At 38.4% G+C, this 24,643-nt stretch overlaps 1 long non-coding RNA gene across 3 annotated transcripts in view; it reads left to right on the top strand.

The window, feature by feature from the left end:
* LOC307010935 overlaps positions 1 to 7,658 on the top strand; it is a 63,993-nt gene extending 56,335 nt beyond the window's left edge. The window contains exons 2-3 of one of the 3 annotated variants that reach the window (XR_013800309.1): positions 6,290 to 6,438; positions 6,574 to 7,658. This is a non-coding gene — a long non-coding RNA (uncharacterized lncRNA). The remainder of the gene's footprint in view (positions 1 to 6,289; positions 6,439 to 6,573) is intronic. The other 2 variants (XR_013800310.1, XR_013800311.1) reach the window with 2 other exon arrangements.
* Positions 7,659 to 24,643: the final 16,985 nt, after the last annotated feature.

Raw genomic sequence — 24,643 nt, 5'->3', positions numbered from 1 at the left:
GTGTTGCTAGGGAGTTCTAAGGTATTTTGGGTGGTTGCTAGGGTGTTGCTAGGGAGTTCTAAGGTGTTTTGGGTGGTTGCTAGGGTGTTGCTAGGGTGTTCTAAGGTGTTTTGGGTGGTTGCTAGGGTGTTGCTAGGGAGTTCTGAGGTATTTTGGGTGGTTGCTAGGGTGTTATGGGTGGTTACTATGGTGTTGCTAGGGAGTTCTAAGGTGTTTTGGGTGGTTGCTATGGTGTTGCTAGGGAGTTCTAAGGTATTTTGGGTGGTTGCTAGGGTGTTGCTAGGGTGTTCTAAGGTATTTTGGGTGGTTGCTAGGATGTTGCTAGGGAGTTCTGAGGTATTTTTGGTGGTTGCTAGGGTGTTGCTAGGGAGTTCTGAGGTATTTTGGATGGTTGCTAGGGAGTTCTAAGGTGTTTTGGGTGGTTGCTTGGGTGTTGCTAGGGAGTTCTAAGGTATTTTTGGTGGTTGCTATGGTGTTGCTAGGGAGTTGTTAGGTATTTTGGGTGGTTGCTAGGGAGTTCTAAGGTATTTTGAGTGGTTGCTATGGTGTTGCTAGGGAGTTCTGAGGTATTTTGGGTGGTTGCTAGGGTGTTATGGGTGGTTGCTAGGGTGTTCTAAGGTGTTTTGGGTGGTTGCTATGGTGTTGCTAGGGAGTTATGAGGTATTTTTGGTGGTTGCTATGGTGTTGCTAGGGAGTTCTAAGGTATTTTGGGTGGTTGCTAGGGTGTTATGGGTGGTTCCTAGGGTGTTTTAAGGTGTTTTGGGTGGTTGCTATGGTGTTGCTAGGGAGTTCTAAGGTATTTTGGTTGGTTGCTAGGGAGTTCTAAGGTGTTTTGAGTGGTTGTGTTATTAAACGAGTGCATTATAATGAGTGCACGAGGCCTGCGGCCTCGTGCCTATAGCCTATGGTTGCTAGGGTGCTGTAACTGGTTGCTATGGTGTGGCTATGAAGATTTTAGGCCATTACTTATTGGCTGCTGGATAATATAAATCCTCTGAGGGAGAGAGAGGGGGAGACATGCAGGGGTGTCAGGCCCTTTGTGTCTGTGTGTGTGAAAAATGACAGTTGGGATTTGAATTTCTGAAAATTCCGCAATGTTAAGTCAATGGGACTTTTTTGGCCGCTTTTTCGTCCGCTGTACGAACATCGTACACCCGATCGCTTAGAAAAGATATAGCACACCTCTCCTCAATGGGCCGGTCGATTTGACACCTCACTCAGGGGTCTGTGACAAACGGTGCGGGGCGAGTTTCGCGCCGAACTTTGTCCAGAATAAAAAGAATAAGAATAATCGTAACTAGAACGTACATTTCCAGAAGAAAATGTGAATGGTGCTTGCAGTGGCAAAACTCGACACTCGGTTGCTAGAGTGTGGTACATGATTGCATACGAGCCAACAACCATGTCTGTACGATGTTCTGCTGCTGAGATATGGCTTATTCATGTTGTTCGGGTCGTTGCTAGGGTGTTCTGGGTGGTTGCTAGGGTGTTGCTAGGCGGTTGCTAGGGTGTTCTGGGTGGTTGCTATGGTGTTCTGGGTGGTTGCTAGGGTGTTATGGATGGTTGCTATGGTGTTGCTAGGGAGTTCTTAGGTATTTTGGGTGGTTGCTATGGTGTTGCTAGGGAGTTCTAAGGTATTTTGGGTGGTTGCTAGGGTGTTATGTGTGGTTCCTAGGGTGTTCTAAGGTGTTTTGGGTGGTTGCTATGGTGTTGCTAGGGAGTTCTAAGGTATTTTGAGTGGTTGCTAGGGTGTTGCTAGGGAGTTCTAAGGTATTTTGAGTGGTTGCTATGGTGTTGCTAGGGAGTTCTGAGGTATTTTGGGTGGTTGTTAGGGTGTTATGGGTGGTTGCTAGGGTGTTCTAAGGTGTTTTGGGCGGTTGCTATGGTGTTGCTAGGGAGTTCTAAGGTATTTTGGGTGGTTGCTAGGGAGTTCTAAGGTATTTTGGGTGGTTGCTAGGGTGTTCCAGGTGGTTTCTAGGCAATTGCTAAGGTTTTCTGGGTGGTTGTTAGGGTATTTGGGTGATTGCTAGGACATTTCTAGGCGGTTGCTAAGGTATTTTTGGTGGTTGCTATGGTGTTACTAGGTGGTTGGTAGTTTTCACAGATGGTTACTATGGGGTTAGGGCTAAGGTTAGGCACTCGGCCGCAGAGTATTTAAAATCTCTATTAAACGAGTGCATTATAATGAGTGCACGAGGCCTGCGGCCTCGTGCCTATGAGTGAGTTTTTATAGAGTATTTAAAATCTCTATTAAACAAGTGCATTATAATGAGTGCACGAGGCCTGCGGCCTCGTGCCTATAGCCTATGGTTGCTAGGGTGCTGTAACTGGTTGCTATGGTGTGGCTATGAAGATTTTAGGCCATTACTTATTGGCTGCTGGATAATATAAATCCTCTGAGGGAGAGAGAGGGGGAGACATGCAGGGGTGTCAGGCCCTTTGTGTCTGTGTGTGTGAAAAATGACAGTTGGGATTTGAATTTCTGAAAATTCCGCAATGTTAAGTCAATGGGACTTTTTTGGCCGCTTTTTCGTCCGCTGTGCGAACATCGTACACCCGATCGCTTAGAAAAGATATAGCACACCTCTCCTCAATGAGCCGGTCGATTTGACACCTCACTCAGGGGTCTGTGACAAACGGTGCGGGGCAAGTTACGCGCCAAACTTTGTGTGGAAGAATAAAAATAATAAGTATGCAAGATAACACTAATGTTGCTTTGCCTATAGGCAAGCACCATTAACTAGAACGTACATTTCCAGAAGAAAATGTGAATGGTGCTTGCAGTGGCAAAACTCACCACTCGGTTGCTAGAGTGTGGTACATGATTGCATACGAGCCAACAACCATGTCTGTACGATGTTCTGCTGCTGAGATATGACTTATTCATGTTTTGGGTTGATTGCTAGGGTGTTCTGGGTGGTTACTAGGGTGTTTTGGGTGGTTGCTAGGCAGTTGCTAGGGTGTTCTAGGTGGTTACTAGGCAGTTGCTAGGGTGTTCTGGGTGGTTGCTAGGCGGTTGCTAGGGTGTTCTGGGTGGTTGCTAGGCAGTTGCTAGGGTGTTCTGGGTGGTTGCTAGGGAGTTCTGAGTTATTTTGGGGTGTTGCTAGGGTGTTGCTAGGGAGTTCTAAGGTATTTTGGGTGGTTGCTATGGTGTTACTAGGGAGTTCTGAGGTATTTTGGGTGGTTGCTAGGGAGTTATGAGGTATTTTGGGTGGTTGCTATGGTGTTGCTAGGGAGTTCTAAGGTATTTTGGGTGGTTGCTAGGGTGTTATGGGTGGTTCCTAGGGTGTTTTAAGGTGTTTTGGGTGGTTGCTATGGTGTTGCTAGGGAGTTCTAAGGTATTTTGGGTGGTTCCTAGGGTGTTGCTAGGGAGTTCTAAGGTATTTTGAGTGGTTGTGTTATTAAACGAGTGCATTATAATGAGTGCACGAGGCCTGCGGCCTCGTGCCTATAGCCTATGGTTGCTAGGGTGCTGTAACTGGTTGCTATGGTGTTACTAGGTGGTTGGTAGTTTTCACAGATGGTTACTATGGGGTTAGGGCTAAGGTTAGGCACGAGGCCTGCGGCCTCGTGCCTACGAGTGAGTTTTTATAGAGGATTTAAAATCTCTATTAAACGAGTGCATTGTAATGAGTGCACGAGGCCTGCGGCCTCGTGCCTATAGCCTATGGTTGCTAGGGTGCTGTAACTGGTTGCTATGGTGTGGCTATGAAGATTTTAGGCCATTACTTATTGGCTGCTTGATAATATAAATCCTCTGAGGGAGAGAGAGGGGGAGACATGCAGGGGTGTCAGGCCCTTTGTGTCTGTGTGTGTGAAAAATGACAGTTGGGATTTGAATTTCTGAAAATTCCGCAATGTTAAGTCAATGGGACTTTTTTGGCCGCTTTTTCGTCCGCTGTGCGAACATCGTACACCCGATCGCTTAGAAAAGATATAGCACACCTCTCCTCAATGAGCCGGTCGATTTGACACCTCACTCAGGGGTCTGTGACAAACGGTGCGGGGCGAGTTTCGCGCCAAACTTTGTCCAGAATAAAAAGAAGAAAAATAAGTATGAGCAATAACACTAATGTTGCTTTGCCTATAGGCAAGCACCATTAATAAGTATGAGCAATAACAATACTGTTGCCTTGCTAAAGCAAGCACCAGTAATAAGTTTAAATAGGATTTCAGTATGTTGGCTTTCACAAGCCAACTTAATTAAGTTTAAGTACAATATCAGTAAGTTGGCTCTCACAAGCCAACTTAATAAATAAATATTATCATTAATGTTTACTAATTCTTGTGTGTGCATCACTGTTGCATGACGTGACTCTAATGTCAGCGCTAGAGTTGGCATCTGCTCCCAATTCCCTGCCCTCTTAATTCAGCACTACTAAGTCTTGCCAAAATTCCCACAGCAGTAGGGGAGATGGAAGACTAATATGTGATTTCTTTGAAGCAAATGAAGTGAACCGAAGTCTTTTTCTTTCTTTTTTTCTCTTACCTTTTGCTTGCCGTTGTCACCATGGGAACATAATGTGTTTGGAGACCCATAAGTTCCTAAAGATCTTTGCCACCACATCACAGATGCATTGAGCAGTTAGGCTACTCGCACATGTGCGTACAAAGCAGGCACGTAACAATGGGTGGGCTAGCATGGACCTGCGTTCGTGCCCACCCAGCCACAATGCACAATTTTGGAAACCAATCCGAATAGAAAATCCTGCCTACATCCCTGACACAAAGATCAACTGGGGCTTTTAATCAGATATTTAAATTTAAGTTGCCGTTTCAGTTGTGCAGGAGCAACTATTTAGGATTGCACAAGCAGATGGCACCAGAGCTAATAGACATGAAATAAATGCCACAAAAATATATTTTTATTTGTATTTCATGGGGTCGTTAAACTCTGTATACTTGATTGCATGGCTTGTTTGTTAGTTCATTGTTTTCACTGCATAGGTTTAAGAGAGGTTTAACCCGGAATAGGTTTTAAGTGTTGAAAAAGTATCATCAGTAATAATAACCGGCTCGGTGAGGTACTTGTAGAGTAAAAAGCGAAAAGGGGCATTTTTTAGGATTTAAAAGCATAAGTGAAGCTTATAATTTTACAAATGCACTTACATCCGTTCTTATGTATTTGAGCTATAAAGCTTTTTAAATAATTTTACGGTTGTAGGCTTTAATGAAGATGTAAATTTGGATGTAACTGTACACAGAAAAGGTTAGTAAGGGATTTGTTGACACTGAAATCATGTTAACATGCATACTATTTACGTCATGTGGCTATACTATTGAAACAGTGAGTATTTTAACGTTTGTGAATTGGTCTTTAAGCAAGTCAAAAATCATTGTTGTCTTTTGTGGTAATAGACATGATATCTTACAACAAGTGCTGTTGAGCTTCATTTGTACTGAACCATCAAGACTCTTGATTCACTTTTTTTAGACTCTAATGAGAAACCAGCTGTGTTAGTGCTTCTGCTATATCATGTACAGATAATCATAATGAAATCAGAGCTGGGGAATTGTCCATTGAGATTTATGTCATTTTTAAGATGACATTATATGGATCCATAGCACCCTGACAGTATAAAGATTAGTTTTAGGGAAGGAAATGAGACCCATACATCTGTAGGCATGCTGCAAAACATTTCCATTTCAATCACGTTCTTCATGAACTCCAGTTCAGACAGGCGGAGTGTAAAAAGATCACTGGGATAATTCACCCTCTCATATCCCTAAACAACACTGCCGGGATCTAATATTTCTGGCTTAGATTTGAGTTACAAATGCACTAAAAATGCACAAATTGTTTATGTGACCAAATGGATGGACTTCCTGTAAAATAATTTAGCTTTCTATTTCATATTAAGGTCTTGATTCACAGGGATTAATTGTTTATACACTGGGGATAATCACTTGCTCCTGATTGCACAATTACATTTACTGATTGGACATTTATCAACAGCTGACTCTGCCGTTCACTGTACTTGTATTAACATAATTTACTCAGAAATTGCATCATAACATGTCTTCTCTAAGGCTCGTGTCCTTTCTTCTTGTATGGTAGTAATTAAAGTCTTCAGTCTTTGTAGGGAATGGCTGCAGAGAACAGTTTGCCATGATTTTGATGATGATAAATGACTTGAGTCCTTGCCTCATATTTAGCTTGGATGAGTTGGTAGCATCACGTCTATTAGCTAAGCGGTATTGAGTTAAAACACATCTGTAAGTGATTTAGCAATTGACGGGACCATTATATCCTCTCCTGAAATTATGCTCGCATCTGATGTGTTGACAGGGCATGAAGGTGTGGAGACCGCTGGCGTTGAGGTGTCGGCGTCAGACAGCAATTCACTCTCTCTGGAGGCGATCTCACAGGGCTCTAAGCATCCACTGTATGTGTCAGTTTGCTGGAACCGATTTGGCCACTATCACATCATAGCCACAGTTGAGTAAGAAGAAGCAGCTGTAGTCAAAATAATGATTAACCTGATGAGTAGACATGTGGTCAGGCTGGCGAAATTGTGCCTGGAATTCCATTTGTGTGTGTGTGTGTGTTCAATGTTTGCTGTATCTTTTCAGAAATGGCATCGGGGATCCCATTCACAGGCAGAGCTCCGGGGGGTTGCAGTTTCCAGGTTGGAGTCGTCGAAGGCCTGTGATTAATAACCACAGAAATGAGCGTACAACCGAAACACAACATGTCCGTCCAATCTGCTGTCTGAGTTTGCGCTGACACTGAACAGGTACAGATGCATAATACAGTGAAGGCAAGGGCTTAGTACATGTTAGGAGAAGGACAAAGGAACTGCTGCATCCTAAAGCAATTGTTTACCCTATTTGTATACCTATCTGTTGAAAACAGTAACTTTGATATTATGCTGTTAATAACTCCTTTGTTTCACACATAAGAATGTAATGTGTGTTAGAACAATATGAGTTTGAGTTCATGATAACAGAATGTTTATTTTTTGGAGTAAAAAGTTGTTACTGGGACAGGACCATTTCAAAAGCTACACATTTGAACCTTATTTACCCCTAAACGGTGAAACATATTAGTCCCTAAATGGTACACATTAGAACCTTTTGAAGGGGTACTGTCCCAGTGACAGTTTTTGTAAAAATTTTTTGGAGAGTGTAGCATTTGAATTGCATTCAATTCAAGGTCTTTAGTAGTCAATAATAATTCAGATTTAAGATTTAGCTCCTTTCCCTGTTTTTCTTATATGAGGTCAGCCTTGTGAAAGTATGTGGAGAAATAAAAGTAAGGCTGCAGATATAGGTTTTGCATCTTCATCATTCTCATCTAATAGATCAGTGTTAAATGCGGCTCTGGCACTTTTACAGTCTTGCAGACTGGCCTTATGTTCCTGTGGTAGGAAACATGCTTTCACTGAGTTTCCCTTTTCTCCTGTGTGCCACCTTCCCTTTGTGTTCATGTCTCCCTTTATGAGAATGAATTCACTGTGTCAACAACACTATTAATGAGTCGGCTGACATACTGTATTACTCTTTGAGTTCTAAAGAATCAAGTGAATCATGAGTAAGCATTTTGTTTGAAACTTGGATAGATAAATTATTATTTTGTTCTATCTTAGTTTATACATTTATTTTCTTTAATTAATTAAATCAATTGATAAGCCGGTCAGCTTGTGACCTGGAAAGGTAAATCATACGGAGTATTTTTTTTGTCCCTCAGAATCGTTGTTTTTGGCACAATATTTAGTATCTAAAACAAATGCATGCAATTCCAGGATATCTGTATGTTTACATTAATTTAAGCTAAATCTGTTACACTAGGCTAATCTTAAAATAAGTCTGCAGTGTTTTCCTTTTAAGTTTAAATTAACATTTAATCGAGTTCATTCTACTTTGACTCAAACTCACAGTATCAGAAAGCATTACTAAAGATGCTCTGCTTCCAGACAATTTCTTTACATGAAATCTGATTTTCTTAATTGGATCTATATGTAATAGAGTATAAATAATTCTCTAATGTTGACAGTCTCTGTCTGTGACTGATTATTAATACTTTTATAGGTTCTGCTTCATAAACACAAGCATGTAGTATTGGGGAAAGAGTCTTCTTGACAGTATATAGGCGGCTTGATGCATTACAGCAAGCTCAAGTAATTACAGGCTTTTACATTTATGAGAATAATTAGCGTTTTACAGTAAGCTAGAGAACTGGGTCTTCGTCATATAGAAGTGCTGATGCTCGAGCAGCAGTGAAAAACTTGAGGAGTTCAGTGCCCTGATATTACCTTGCCCCCTCTATTATCTCTAATGAGACAAACAGATGTGTGTGGCATTGTTTTTTACAGCAGTGCAGTGACTTATTCAGCAAAAATAAAGCGTCCCAATGGAGATCCCATGCATAGTACAGGAAATGTGACTGTGGTAGGTTGCAACACAGGAGCAGCCCTGGTCTGATGCTTACATCCTTTTTGTAAAAAGTTATTTTGTTGAGGAAAACAAACTGATGTGGTGTCTTTGCAGTTTGAAGAGGTCAGTGTTTCTTTTCTTGGCTGTTTTCTCAAGCATTGACCTTGGGTTTGGACAATTAGTCTATGCTATTGAACAGGGACAGACCTGAGCTTCCAATCAAGACTTGGGCTTTTTGTTTTCCCAGAAGCCAGTGAGAGACAAAGGTCTCGGGTCAAAAGAACTGTCCCCCCGTATCGTTCTGTCTTTTGCCCATGTCAGCTGGTGGAGCCACTGATATTTTCTAAAGTCTGGAAGAGACTGAAGGCTCACAGATTGACTGTCTGGCCCAGGGCACAGCACATACGTGGGTCTTGAGGTTGATGTTATTTAACTCAGGGGGCCAAATCAGAAAATGAGCAGTCACAGATCATTTACAATGGACCTTAAAAGTTCAACCAAGAACCAATCCAAAGTTCTGTCCTCACTTCCAGCATTAGTAAATTTGCAGCGTGCCCCGCTTGGACGCTAGGAAACAGATGCTGCTTTTGTTTAGCACAAGAAAATTCCTGGTAGACTGACGTTTTATGGTATTAATCTTGGATGATGAAATAGAAAAAAATATATATTTTGGAAGTATAAAAGAGGACATTCTGTCTTGGATCTTGTTCATGCTTCTGCATGTTTAGAACTGGCACGTTCATAATACATAACCAGTGGATTTTGTGTACAGTTGCTGGTTCCAGCCCTACAAGGGTGGATATGCTATTAAATGATTAATTCAATTTAATTCAACACACAATTTATCTTGGCCTAAATATTTAGGATGCTGCATTTTTCCAGCATGTAGATGTAGACTGTGTTGTCAGTTAAGCAACTAGAGAGACCAGACCTCAGCTAGACCTCAAGGGTTCAAACTTAATTTGTTTCAACACAGTAAAGTCATGTTCTACAAGGGTTGTAATGTCATACAGAATCAAGGTTGAAGCTGTGCAACCTTCTTTTAGCGGCCCAGGGGGAAGACCTGTTTAACACTTAAACGAGTTCAACCAGCTACAAATCCCACCTGACAGAGTCACAGCCCGTGAAACGTCCGATTGCTTTTGTTTTTATCAATTTATATATTGTGCATGAAACCTGGAGCTTTCAGAAATCAACTGCAGGTCATGTAAGACATATTGTGATGGATCTTGCATCTTACTTAAATTCGTATCAGTTGCACAATCCCCTCTGGGAGAAACATAATGCTCTTCATCATTTTTTTTTTTTTTTTTTTGAAGGAAAATTGTGCAATGTGGAATATCAGGAATTGGAGTAATAAAGTCAAGAATCAGCTGGCCACGTTTAATAATAGTTTGAAACCGTGAACAGAATGTGCTGAAATTTTCTGAAAGGTATGTATGGCAAAGGTCTAAGATCTCAAAGGCAGTGTATTTTGCCTTTGACATCTTAGAGGTTCACTGCACCCGAAGACTATAAAGAAACAAGTTATCGTAATCAAAAATAAACAGTAAATCGACATTGGAGGGAATGGTTCTTTGGAGGGTCAAGCATACATTTTAGTTATGCAATGTTCATTTACTGTGTTACAGAATGTCCAAAACTGACCACTAAGGATTTTGGGAATGGATTCCTTTGGACAGATTTGAGACGAACACAGTGTGAGAAAGCCCCAAAAGCTTTACCTGCTCTGTGTGTTACATGACTGTCAACACCTTTGTTGTTTTATTTCAATAATATGTGTACAATATGTGTGCTTTTAGTTTTCTGGCAGTCAGGAAGGAAATCATGTTGACATGGGTTGGATTGGCATTACAAACAGAGCATGTTCTTGGCTTCGTTCTTTGTTTTTCTTCCTCGGCACCCAACGTGGCTGCTGTCAGCACCTGGTCAAGGTGCCAGTTAGGTGCAAATAGATCATTGTTAATTCCGGGCTGTACCTTCATTCATTCACAAAAAAAAAAAAATGTTTGCAGGAAAAACCACTTGAGTGGTTTCCTTTTCCCAGGACCCTTGTTATCATGCTCTAGGCCTGGTGACATTACATTTGTATAATGTCAGCTTACGCTGCACTTCCTAATTTACTTTTAGCAGCAATAGTTTATTTCTTGCAATCTGTCCTTTTTGGCAGACGATCATTTAAACCTATTGGGACTGACTTTTTTTTTTTTTCAACAGTCTTGCTGGTTTTTTAGTTGAATCTAATCAAGTGAAGGTTATGTGAACTCTGGGTTCTGCTGTGACTTGGCAAAGCTTTCAGAGAAAATTGATTTTGTGACGAATCAGATATGTCAAATTCAGTGCACTAATAATTTGACTGAACTCACAACAAGTGTGGAGGGAATAGCAGCTCTTTTCTGGATAACTAAATGGCCCAGAGTAAAACAGCAGACATAGACCACTCCTTAATATATTATTTATGTACAGAGAAAAGGTTATTACAAAGAGACTCACAGTTGTAGGATCACTTCATCAATATGCCCATTTGATGCAGTTTTGATTAAAATAAATAAATATTTATTTTTGCACATTATCCTTCAAAAAAATTGTGAATTTGTACATAGCAGTGAGAACAAAGGTCAAGCAGACTGCCTATAATATACTTAAGGAACATATTTTAGTTTTTTACATGTAAAAAGTGTAGTTTGACCTATTCCAAAACCTAGTGAGCTGCATTTTATGTATGTATTTTTTTCTGAATCTAAGTAAAACAAAAACAAAAAACATATATATATATAATACAAAATGAACCCAACTACACTCGACCAGTTTCCACTGGTACATTTGATAATTAGAGGGACAAAAGGTCAGGATGTGACATGTTATATTCGGACAGAATGGAAAATGGAAACCACTGTATAGTGCTGTATACAGTTGTCCATTGACTGATCTAAGGCCTTCAGGGCACTGAAGTCTTCATTCTATACTTTATATCATATAAACCGTTCAGAATATAGTCGCCACCCTTCATTCTCCCCATTGACAGCAGTCAGGCCTCCAGGGCACTGGCCAGTAGAGATTCTCATAGACAAATGTAAAGCTATAGAGTCTGTTTCGCTGAATCTGATAGAATAGATCCTGTTCATGTCAATGAGAGGTGAGAAGTTGGGGACAAATGTTCTATTGGGTTTCCATTATTTCAACTCATATGTGAGGACCAGATGTTTTGCCACAGGGTTGGAGTACATTTCTCATCTAGAACCGCACAGGAACGTACACATTTCTTTGGGAATGTGCCAGAAAGGGCTTAAGTTCTATTGTAAGCATGTCTACCTCTACTCATATTCACAAAACACATTTTTCCTTCTTGATAAATAAGAGGAGGTGCATTTTATTTTTTTCCTGTATAGGTGAAATATAGCAATTGGCTGTGTCTTTGCTTTATTTGTGCAATCATTCTATTCCTGTATACTTTTCTTCAAAGTGTCTGGGTTTGGGTTTGCTGCTCACAGCTAGTTAATCAAGTGAAATCATTCAGACCATTCCCGGGTTACTAGAAGCTGAGCGCCGTTTCAGCAAGAGATTTCTGTAAAAACTGCAAACCTAGTCATTTTTATTGTAAGCTCTCTGATAATTCTACATTGTGTTTTTGCATATGCACTAATGTGTTCATCTATTTTATTCTCTGACCTTTCAAAAAGAAAAAAAATGCTGAACATGGAATTTGCAAGTAAAACTTGACAGAGAACCAAAATCCATCAGTCTCTATCAGATAAGACCAAACATTGACTACAATCTTTACTAATCCCATGGGGCTAGAGAAAAATATATGTGGCACACTGTTACCCCTTCCAACATTAGATTTAGGTATGTGTATACAATGTGTGGGGCCCTTTATGCTGAGAATATATTATTCTGTCAGTTGGTCTTTTTTCCCATGATCTACTCATGTTTAGAGTATCAGGAAATCAATAGAGTGAGAACACATTGGGCAGTTTAGTCTAACATTGTTAAGTTGTTAAATATAATATATATTTTGAATCTCTTGCTTCGAAAGTCAAACTTTCCTTCTGATGAATTAGACCTTCTGTACTCTGGTGAATGAGTTTGGATAAATAAATGTACCTTCAGTGTGCCCTGCTGGTCATCTCTGCGGTACTTCCTGTCCGACCTCTATCAGGTAGCTGGATTTCCCGCCCTGACGCTGTTGACTCAGCTGGGCTTAGTGAAATGTTTCTATTTGAGCACACTGAGTAATGCAGGTCCAATTTGTAATGCTGCTAAAAAGGTTGCAGCCTTACTAAACAAGCTGTAAGCCCTGCTTTATTATCCTTCACACCTTTAGACCGACACAAAGCTCTTTAAAGAGAATCTCACTCAGGAAAACAAGCTTCTGCTCTGAGGCCCTCTTATGAGCGTGTGAAATCCCTGAGCATTGGTGTTTTTAGAAGCCCAATCGTACAGAGGCAAAGGTCAGGAGAGCTTGGAGGTCCCATACACGAGGTTGCCCCTCAGATATTTTGCTGGGGCTTGAAAGGAGTCTAAACTTCCTCCCAATTTCTTGTACGGGATAAAGAGAGGTGTTTTACCGGGAGGCTTAAACTTTTTTTTTCTTTTTTTTATGGAAAACCTAATTGATTTTGTGGTTTGTATGAATACACTTTGGGTTAGTTTTGATGTTTATGAAAGTAACACAAGGGTCTAAATCTGGTTGAGTGGATTCATCAAATGCTGTAATAATACAAAATTTCCCTCCTGAATTTGTTTAAACTTTAAATGTAATCTGTGCTTTAAACTCTTGAAGTGGTTCTTTTGTATCAAGATTAAACATAATAAATCTCCAAAACTGAAGGTTCTAATATGTTTTCCCTCACTTCTGTTGAAATAACAAGAGTTGTAGAGTGGTTTCATTCCTCTTCCGGTGGCCGCTTTCTGAATTAATCACTCTCAACAGGTAACTTTCAGTGGGCGATCATGATGAATAGCACCAACTCCATTAAAGTAAAACACTGGTGATTAATAACATCCCCAGACTTCGCATACAGAGCAAGACAAATACACATCTCTCCTGACCTCTTGCCGTTCAGGGTGAAATCATAACCTTCCTCTCCTCTGCACACACACAGCAATCAAAACAAACTAAGCCTTAAGCTGGGGAACATTAAAATTGTGAAGCACACACTGCAAGAGTGAAACTTACCACCCTTTGAATGTTTAAAGTAATTGGATGTGAAACGTGAATGGTGACTATGGGCTGTTGTCTGAGGAACAGAAAGAAATTAGTTACGTTTTTTTTCTTTTCTAAAAGTCTTCCTGACAGCAATCATAACCATTCATTTTAATGTTGGCCACAATCTGGAGCTCTTTTTCTCAGGCTAGTCGCAGACTTGTAAGAGCCTATATTGTATTATTGATTTTATTATTTTAATGTGACATTTTGTTTTGTTAAATATAATAATTGTGGTTACACTTTATTTTAAGGTGTCCTTGTTACAGTGTAATTATACGGAGTATGTTATACATACAATACTGATATAATATTGATGTAATATTGATTAACATATACTTATTATTGGTTATAATTATGTATAATTTACTGTTATTACTGTAGTTGTACCATTTGTGACAGTCACTGTAAAATAGTGTCATTGTTACAGTGTAATTATACATAAACTAGTATACAATACTGAGTAATATTGATTAACAACATGTGCTTAAGGTTTGTTGCTTATGTATAATTTAATGTTATTACTGTAGTAAGTACATGTAACATTTGTGACAGTCACTGTAAAATAAAGTGTTACCATAGACTTTTTATGTGTTTGTAACTCAGCTACATGTACTTTAAATTCCCCATATATACTGGTTTAATTTAATTTTTTTAAATAATTTAGGAGATAGAATGACAGTTTTCTTGCCGTCAGTTGGTTGGTCGTACGTTTGGTTGGTCTATAATTTCACTGTTTTAACCTGTAAAAAAATTAAGAAAAGAAACCAGAGTTTTACATCAGTGGTTTGGAAGTACACGCTACAAGCTTTTTGTGTATTTTTTGTGTCAAAATAATACGTTGGTCATATTGTATTTGTAACCATGTAAGAAGCTTCTACAAACTTCTACAAAGAACGTTGAAACGCTTTAGTCGTGTAGTCTGCACTTGGCTTTTAATCAGCACAGCTGCGCTCTTTTCAATTCTGCTAAATTCCCTTTAATGACCGTTTACCATTTGAGAAATTAATAGTCAGTTGTGTTTGCCGCATCTCATTCTGGTTGCTAGCAGCGTAGAAGTGTTCTTTCCACAATTATTGTAAACATCTGATGTGTTTTGCTTACAGAACCCTTCCAATGCATTCCATATGGCTTTCTTGATGCAGTTTGGTTATCGGTAGCCACACGATCGCCTTTGAACCGATTAAGCAGGTCACGCAGGAAGCAGTGTGTATTTCAGAACACATTTATCATAAAGTATCTGATCTCTGCGGTCTCATCCGGTTTTAGTGTCAAGAGCACAAATGAGCTCAAGGCCCAGAACAACAAGCAACATAAACAGCTTTCAGTGTTCTCAGTGGGGTGGCTGCTCGTTTATCTCTCTCAGTGAAGCAATCGCTTGGTGAAATATTTTCACAACTGTTTTTTCAGTGTGGGGCATTAATGGGTCATTTGGTCATTATCTGTTCTCTGCATTTCTAGTTGAGATTCGGCGTTGTCAAAATCATACGATCTGTGAAAAATAGTTACTAGTTGTGGATGACTTGATGTCAGACCTCAGGCTGATGTCTAATCTCTGCTTTAGCTCAGCACTAAGGGAGCTAGAATGAAACTGTCATTCAGGAATTCACTGGAAACCTTTACGGTCTTGTTACAAACAATCTAATAAAAAGAATCTGAACTTTTCCACTTTGTAGAATCCGCTATAGTGTATTGAATATTTAATCCGCTATTGCATTTGTCATTTAAATGATCTTTTCAGATTGATCAGTCCTGAAATATCACGGATCATTTAGTATTACTGGGGAAACTCGGAAAAATTAGAATATCGTGCAGTTAATTTATTTCAGTAGTTCAACTTAAAGGATCAAACTAATAGATTATATAGACAAAGTGAGATATTTCAAGCCTTTATTTGTTATAATTTTGATGATTATGGCTTACAGCTTATGAAAACCTTTTCACAATATTCTAATTTTGAATTTGGGGTTTTCATAAGCTGTAAGCCATAATCATCAAAATTATAACAAATAAAGACTTGAAATATCTCACTTTGCATGTAATGAGTCTATATAATAGATTAGTTTCACCTTTTAAGTTGAATTACTGAAATAAATGAACTTTTGCACGATATTCTAATTTCGATTTGAGTTTCACCTGCACGTGTATTCATCCATATACTCTCAATTATCATACATATTTAAAAAACATTGCATAACATAACATGTATTAGTATGACATATCATCTTAAGCTTTTTTATTGTTAAAAGATAATGTTATTAAATAAAAAAGTATTTAAAATATATTATAACTTTTATAATACATTTTAATTTTGTACAAATATTTTTTGTTAAAGGAACACTCCGACTTTTTGGGACTTTAGCCTATTCAACTTATCCCCCAGAGTTAGATAAGTCCATACATACCTTTTTCATCTCCGTGCGTGCTATAAGTCTGTTTGACGCACCCACCGCTAGCCTAGCTTAGCACAAAGACTGGATGTAAATGGTTGCAGCTAGCATACTAATCCAAATAAGTGACAAAATAACGCAAACATTTTCCTATTTACATGTTGTGATTTGTATAGTCACAGAGTGTACAAAAATCAAAGTCACATAAGACACATACATATTTTAACCGTATAAATACTGGGAACTATATTCCCTGAAGGCGAAGCACTGCTATTTGGGCGGAGTGATAACCGCAGCACCTGAGACCCGCTCTGAACGAACTCTCTGCTCCTCACCACGGCGCGTCTCAGGTGCTGCGGTTATCACTCCGCCCAAGTAGCAGTGCTTCGCCTTCAGAGAATAGTTCCCAGTATTTATACAGTTAAAATATGTCTGTGTCTCATGTGAGTGTTTTTTGTACACTCTGTGACTATACAAATCACAACATGTAAATAGGAAAATGTTTGCGTTATTTTGTCACTTATTTGGATTAGTATGCTAGCTGCAACCATTTACATCCAGTCTTTGTGCTAAGCTAGGCTAGCGGTGGGTGCGTCAAACAGACTTATAGCACGCACGGAGATGAAAAAGGTATGTATGGACTTATCTAACTCTGGGGGATAAGTTGAATAGGCTAAAGTCCCAAAAAGTCGGAGTGTTCCTTTAATATTTCATTATAATTTTTCTATATGGATGGACTGCATTTATATAGTGCTTTTAACAGGCCCATGGCCACCAAAGCGCTTTACATATTGCCTCACGTTCACCCATTCATTCACCGACGGCGGTGTCAGCCATGCAAGGCGCCATCCTGCTCGTCGAGAGCAGCCAGCGGGGGTTAGGTGTCTTGCTCATGGACACCTCGACACTTGGTCAGGTGGAACCGGGGATAGAACCACCAATATTAATAATAATCAAAACTTATGTAGCCTATGTTTGTAACACTGATTGAGCAATTACATGAGAGGTGATACATTTGAGTAAGTTGGACTGCATGCATGTTTTTTGTGTGCTGTAACTTGTAATAAAGTGTAAGAAAAGACTCCACACTGCCGCTTGAACTGAGGCGCTACAGCGATCTGTCACGTCACATTTATTAACGCTATTGTTTGAATTTCATGATAAAATTGACAGAATTTGAGAGTAATTGAGACTTTTTCCTATCAAAACAAAGTATAAAGCTCTTTGCGATTACTGGATAGGAGGCGCGCTATAATATTATGTTTGGTGAAGGGAGAAAACAGATCTGGCAACCCTGGCTTGAACTACGGGTGATTCATTGCCATTGGGTCAAATAGAGCCTGCTTTAATGTCGCTATTTTGCGTTAACTGTCACGTAGACAGACCTAAATTCAATATGAGACAATTTATTCAGACGCCGTATGAGTTGCAGACACGTTTTTCCGCCCCTTTTTGATTTCCGGTATATAATCGGCCCTGATCAACGGCTGTTTTTAAACAATCAGCTGACGGCCAATAGTGAAAGTAATTGCTTTTATTGCCCGATACATCGGTGCATCCCTTATATTTTATAATATATACGCCTATATTTAAGAAAACAAGCTTGTGCTAAGCATATGTCGCTCTAAATAAACACTTTACTTTTATGTTATAATATTATCCAAAGAGTTCAGCTATAGTGTTGTTATTCATTGAAGACTGTATAAATAACCAACTGTGTTAGAAGTTTATTCAGAAAGTTTATTCTGAAGCAGGTTCTCACATTAAACTAATTATCCTGTGTTTCACTAAAACAGGTGTGAATGTGACTACCGCACACTGTTCCGTCAGTTTCATTGAACATCAATAAAACCTGTGTAACTAATATCCTCCCGCTCTCTCAGGATCAAATTAAAGTACATACTTCTCACCTTTGGAAAAATAAAGCAGCAATGGTGTGAACTGCTCTCTCACCTCAGGAAATTATACCCTTTGCACAGGCTTTTTTTTGTTTTTGTATGTATGCCAACAGCAAGCGAGATTACAACATTTATATAGGCAATAAGTATTTCCACCTGTATATGGGGATTCTTTATACATTCAGCTTATTTTCATGAAAGTTAATACAAATGTAAATGCAGTGTAAATATCAAAACTAGATAAAGAAATCACATAATGCATGGGGTTAATATAGAAATATTAAAAGATGAATGGTATATCAATGGATATCATATGTAGCTTAATCTATAAAGAATTATAATGTATTACATAATGTTTTTATGCTGCATTTAAGTAATGACATCACAGTGCTTCACAGACAGATTCTGAAATCTGGGACTAAAGAACTGCAGGTGTTTCAGCCCGAGAGTATTTTAGGCGGAAATTTAAACTGGTCATTAATTATTTTTAAATAGCTGTCTAGCGAGAAAGGGAATGAATGATTTGACCCTTGTGAGTGTGCTTTGAGTTTAATGTGCGAGTCTGAAAATATGAAAACCTTTAAATAGGGAGCTCGGGTAGATTTACTGCTGGAGAACATCAGAGGATGAATGTTCTTGGAATTTATTCCTCTTGTTGAGGTAAAACTGCTCCGCAAACGTTGGCAACTGGTCATTTGTTTCTCACCCCTCAAAAGTGTCTGCACTCTTGAACCTTTTTGACTTCTTTCAGTCTTTCTAATTTCACTATTCTTTCCCCTAATTCCCAAGAGTCTTTGCCAAGTTATGTATTTGCTTTCCATCTTGATTTAATGTTACCCACCCCCTCTCTCGTCTGAATCTTATCTGCTTCTTTCTTGTTCTGTCCTTACAATTATTTCTTTCATTTCTCTCTGTCTTTCTCTCTCCCGCCCTTCATTTTCATTTTATTATTAATTTCTCAATGTAGAGGTCTTTTGTTTGCTCTAAACAGTTGACTCAGTGTATTTTCTCTCAGTCCAAGTTTGGAAATAGTGTTTATGTTCTTTTGTGAGACATTTTCTAGAATGTTGTATTGAGAATCCATAATTCAAATATCCTCAATACAAAGTTGACATAATTTTCTAGTTCCATTTTTGGACAAAGCCTTGTACTGGGGAGTTTCCAAGTCCGCATTTACCAGAAACCCTGAGGGTTTGAGTCAGAAGATTTTCATGGTGAATAATATGACTCCTACCATTATATTAAGTGTTCTCTGCTGTGATTTATGGTTAAAGAGGCTGAGACATTCCTTGAAATTACTTAAATTAAAAACTGCTAAAATAATTTTGAGCGCATTCAACATCCTTCACGCTGTGATATTTAAGGTTATTAATTTTGGACTCGTCTTCGCTGCACTAAATGACCTTGCAGTTGTTGTTTGTCAAAGTAATCCCTCCCAAGACAAAACAGCACGCCTCTAAATATCAAAGTTTTTTTTGTTGTTTCTTGAAGAGGTGAAACATGCATGTCTGGAATGTGTACTCAGTGGTTAGGTAGATCTTAACCGGTCCAACTCAATTACCTTTTAATTAGGCCTGGAAACCTGGTGGCGTCTCATTGGGGCAGGAAGTGATGAAGGACTAAAACATCTGCAGGCTGTTTCTTCAGACACTCATGTTTTTGCATGGGTGTGTTTTGCATGTGCATGCTTTCAATTGAGCAGGAAAAAGTGTTCAAGCATGTTAGTAATTCTGGATCCAAATCCCTAATGATTTTACCAATATATTTGTGCTTGAAACATAATACACAATTTAGTGACAGTGTTTAAACCGCACTATGTTCTGCCTTGTATTTGTAGGACTAATGAAAATGGATTTGATTGGCCGCCTTTGGGATGTTCCACAAAACATTCCTCATCTGGACAATTGTTTCTGTCTGTTTCTCATTCAAACAAACTGTTTGGCTTTCCCATTGATTTGTGATAACAAATAGGATTTCCTTGGAATATTTGAAAGTTCATAAGGCAAAGTTTGGTTCTCATTGACTTGCACAGTCCTCAGAAGGGGTTTTAACAATCAGAATGAGCCGAGAAAAAGCCGTTTCTACAGCCTTATAACACATTTCAACTGCTGGTGAAACTGCAGTTCTTTAAAGCATATTGCCTGTGTATTCTGTTTGAACCCATGCCATTACTCCACATTGTCAGAATCAATGTGAAAATGTCAGGGGGTTTTCATTGAGAGATTGACATGCATAGGGATTTCATTATATGAACAGTCATCTGGGGGATTTTCATGTGCCCATTGACCCCACATCTTTTTGCTGTGTAGATCCAATCTTGTAGAGAGTCTTGAAGCCACAAACTCAGGAAAAATAATAACAGTTAACGTACACGTAATAATTGGTATAGAAAACTGCAACTTACAGCAATTGCAAACATTAAACTTAGACCTATTCTAGTCGTATAAAGTATGCAATTAGTATTATGAGGTCATACAAAACAATTGGGAAATGTGCTGAATCCAAATGGATTAAATTAAAACCTGACAAAGCATGCCAAAGCAGACACATGATGAACCATTATGACAGATCATTTCAGTCTTGACAGAAAAAATAAACAATATTCCATGAGAATATACAAACTTGCAAAAGTACTCCACAGAAAGCCCCAAAGGAGTTTTTATCTGTCCGATCACAAAAACACATGCTGTTATGCACCTTAAATACTTGTTTGATTACGCAGTTCCACACCTTGTTGAGGAATCAATTTTATTATCTTTGGCTTCAACATTAAAAAGACACATGCTTCTTTTAAAGGAGCCCATCATATTAAAGTGCTTGATTGCGAAATCTATTTGGCTTGTGTCTGTGCTGGATGGTAATCCGTGCGTCAGTTAAAATGCTGAATGCACAGTAGAGCATGAATGAGACCAAAAAGTAAATGACGTAAAATGTGTTCCAGTAGCTTGTCTCTGCTTATTAGTTATACAATGGACTCAGGTCATATTAATCTGAGGGGGTAGTGTTTTGTTGAAAACTCTTCATACGTAACCATTTTATTTTCACAACATTGCAACTGCTGTTCTGTGAAAAGACATCTTAATTGTAAAAGATTAGAGATTCGGCTTGTTCAGATCTACCAAGATAGTACTATACCAAATATACCAATGAGGTAAGAGTGTATACAGCGGTTTAATTGGTTTAGAATTATTAATAATAACATTAAGGTTGAACTACTGTAGTCACATTGACTATTTTAACTATGTATTTACCACCTTTCTGGGCCTTGAAAGTTGCAATGACGTTGCTGTCAATGGAGCTCTCAGATTTCTCTATTTAAAAAGATAGAGCTCACTATTTAAAAGTGTATCTGTGTATTCCTAATGAGATCTATTTTTTGCAATCAACACAAATTGCAAATGTTTCTTTAAATTCTTGTTGATGTATCATATCCTTTATTTTTATTTCAGTTCTTTTTTAAGTTTAGTTTAGTTATAAATCATTTTGGAAAATGTAGCCCCATATTGATTAGATCTTTTTACTCTTCGTCCAATACATCTCACTTTTCTCTTTCTCTTATAATCCCTTACATATGTACAGAAAGACTACAGCATCCCATTACCATTTCTTCCCAGAATAGCTCACTTCAATAAACTACAAATTATCACCGGCCCTGCACTCTCTCTTTTCCAACTGTCTCAGACATTTCCCAGCCGTGTCTGTGCTTTTTATTAGTGTAAAGGTCCTTTTGCTGATTTAAACGCTTTTGTTGGTTTTGTTGATCCAGAGGAATTTCATTAGGATCAGCACAAAGTTATTCTTTCACAACTGAAACCTGTATAGATGAACTGATCAACAGCCATATACATGATTACATAAGTATGTTTGTGCCAGTACAGCTCTGACCCAACTTGGCTTCTTGTGTCTTTTGATTGATATCACTCCAAAATAAAGAAACTCAACACCATTTGGTCATTCCAGTTTGAAAAACAAAAACACTTACATCTCCTCAGCTGCAGCCCTATAAGACTGAAAAATGTAAAAGTGAACCTAATGAAATTGCATATAATGAGCTCTATTATGAAACTAATGTTCCAGTCTATCATGTTCCTATGTTCTACATCTGTCATCTTAATTTCATTTCATCTGCAGTAATCACCATTCACTTTGAGTGGGCTGAACATCACATTCTGTGTTGTGTTGTCCACACTTTCACAGCTTCAAGGCTTCACTTTCAAAACCCGAGGGAATCCAAACATTTTAGTTTGGCTGGTCATGCATAAGTTTATGTTTAACTTGGAGGAGACAGATAATATCGTCTGGCCTTTGTGTTTATTGTGCTGTCCCATTGTCTGCACAGATTTAGAAAAGCTTGGTTATGAAATAATGCAAACATTTGTAAGGACAATAAGCATTCAGGGCATTGCCATTTTGGGCCATTGACTATTAAAAATACATAGGTTAATGTTAATATACTATACACTAATATACTACATATCTACATATACTAATACATTTTTACATTTCAAATGGAATAAATTAACATTGGATGCATTTTATGCAGCAAGGTAACATTAAATTGATACAAATTTAAAGTAAAGGCTTTTACACGGTCACCGAAAAATTATATTTCATACAAATGCTGTTCTTTGGAACTTTTATATGTTTTTTGAGCAGCAAATCAGCATAGAATGATTTTGGAAGCATCATGCGACACTGAAGACTTTGCAATCACAGAATTACATTACATTTTGAGATATTTAAAAAAGCAAACAGTATTTTATTTTATTTTATTGTAACATGTCACAATATTACTGTTTTGAAGTATTTTGATCAAATAAATGCAGCCTTGGTGAAAAATAATTTAAAAAATATTCTTAAAAAAAACGCTTAACCCCAAATTTTTCAACAGTATGGTGCAATAAAAAATGCTGTAAAAAATGTTCATTGCTAGTTTGTGATACCTAATGACTTAAAAGTTAAAGTCTTAACATGGTAATTTCGTGACCAGGCATAATACAGTTCAAAAGGCAAACATGACTTTGGAATAGAATCTTTGCCTGTTTTTGATTCTAATTAGTTAAGACTTCATTGGATAATGTTTCAAAAATCACATAAGACCACCAGTACTTAGTCTAGACAGCAGTGGTTTAGTCACTTATAGGCCCTCACTATCCTCACTGTTATCATCCTCTTGAGATTTTGACTCATGATATCCCATATCACAAGAATATTCTACTATTACCGCTAGTCATGAAGTACAGTGGAATAAATAGAAAGAGTTATTTTAGTGTGGCTTCAGCATATATTGTTTTTATAGGGAAGCAAAAACAGGACCCCTCACCCCTCGTTAGGCCCCTCAATCATTTTCTATTGGTCGCTTCACCGCATGAAATAAAGTGTATTGTCTTGTGAATATCTGTGATCAAAAAGAACACCAGCCATCTGAAAGAGGGATTTCACATGGTTGGAGGATGGGGAGCCTCCATCAGAGCCTGAGTCACTCCAAAAGAATCTGGCTGTGCATTGCTTTGTCTGAAGTTCAGACCTCTCGCCAACCCCTTTTTGAAGCCTACAAGTGTATAATCCCTCGGACTCTTAGCTATACTATGGAAATGTGTGGCATTAAATCTAATAACCTCCATTAACGCATGAAATATATAGCTAAACCAACCAGTGGGGGCTGTTTTATCATATTTTGAAGGGACTGCAGATGTTATGTACAAGAACACTGTTCAGTCGTTGCACTTCCCTCGAGAAATTCAGCAGAATTGTTTCCTTCTAGAATTGATTTATGTCTCTAGTTCTATCCAGTGTGAGCTCAATTAAAGGCATTAAATGGGCTTTCAGCAATGTACAATCAGGAAAAGTCTACTTCAAATGGAGCCATTCCAGAATCATTATTGCCCTTTTTCAGGGAAGCGTTTGCATGCTGTATCATAAAGGGTCATCAGATACTGAAACAGTGAGTGCTCGCCAATGCGCCGCGATTCCCCGGCGGATTGTGACTTAGTGGTTGTCACACAACCTTGTGTAAGTATTTGAGCACATGCTTGCAATAAGGCAATGATATGGAGTAAGTTAAATGGCCATAGGCCACATCGTACAACTTCAGAGAGATTGTGATGAGAAAGTGCAGTAGCCCTTGCTGTGTGTCCTCTGGGGAGCGAATTAGAAGGGTTTTCAAGCAATTTGAAAGATTAGACAAAATGTAACTCAGGGGTTGATGCAGAAACCATATGAGAATTAACTGCTGTGAACTATCACTGATTTGAACAAGGGTGATGGAGGAATCATTTTTTACCATGCACATTTTTTTAATAATTCCAGCGCATGCTCCAAAAAAAAGTTCTAATTTATTTCAGGAATGATACTGACAAAACATATTATCGATTATATTACATGTTACTGTAGAACCTTTACTGCTTGTTTTGTGAGGTCATAAAGTGACAGGAACTGGAAATTAGCAGAGCTAAAAGCTTGATGGTGATGACTATGTAAAACAGACACACTTCTTTGTTTCTTTGAACTTGTACAACGCATTCCTTCCTCTAAATAGAGTACAAATGTTTAGATGGCGGTAAAAGCTTTTTAATGAATATTTCAGACATGATGCATGTTAGTATTTGTGCCGCGGCCTTGAAATGTAATGAAATAGATTATAAAATGTTGACTTATTATACATTTATGCTTCATTATGTACATTTGATACTTTCCCTTTTTCAGTTGTAAAAATATTTTTGACAGCTTTTTGTTATTGTTTCACAGAACTTGTTTTGTACATTCAAATGTTA

The sequence above is a fragment of the Phoxinus phoxinus genome, assembly GCF_949152265.1.
Source record: "Phoxinus phoxinus genome assembly, chromosome: 14".
Lineage (NCBI taxonomy): Eukaryota > Metazoa > Chordata > Actinopteri > Cypriniformes > Leuciscidae > Phoxinus > Phoxinus phoxinus.
This window is presented reverse-complemented; position numbering and strand designations above follow the sequence as displayed.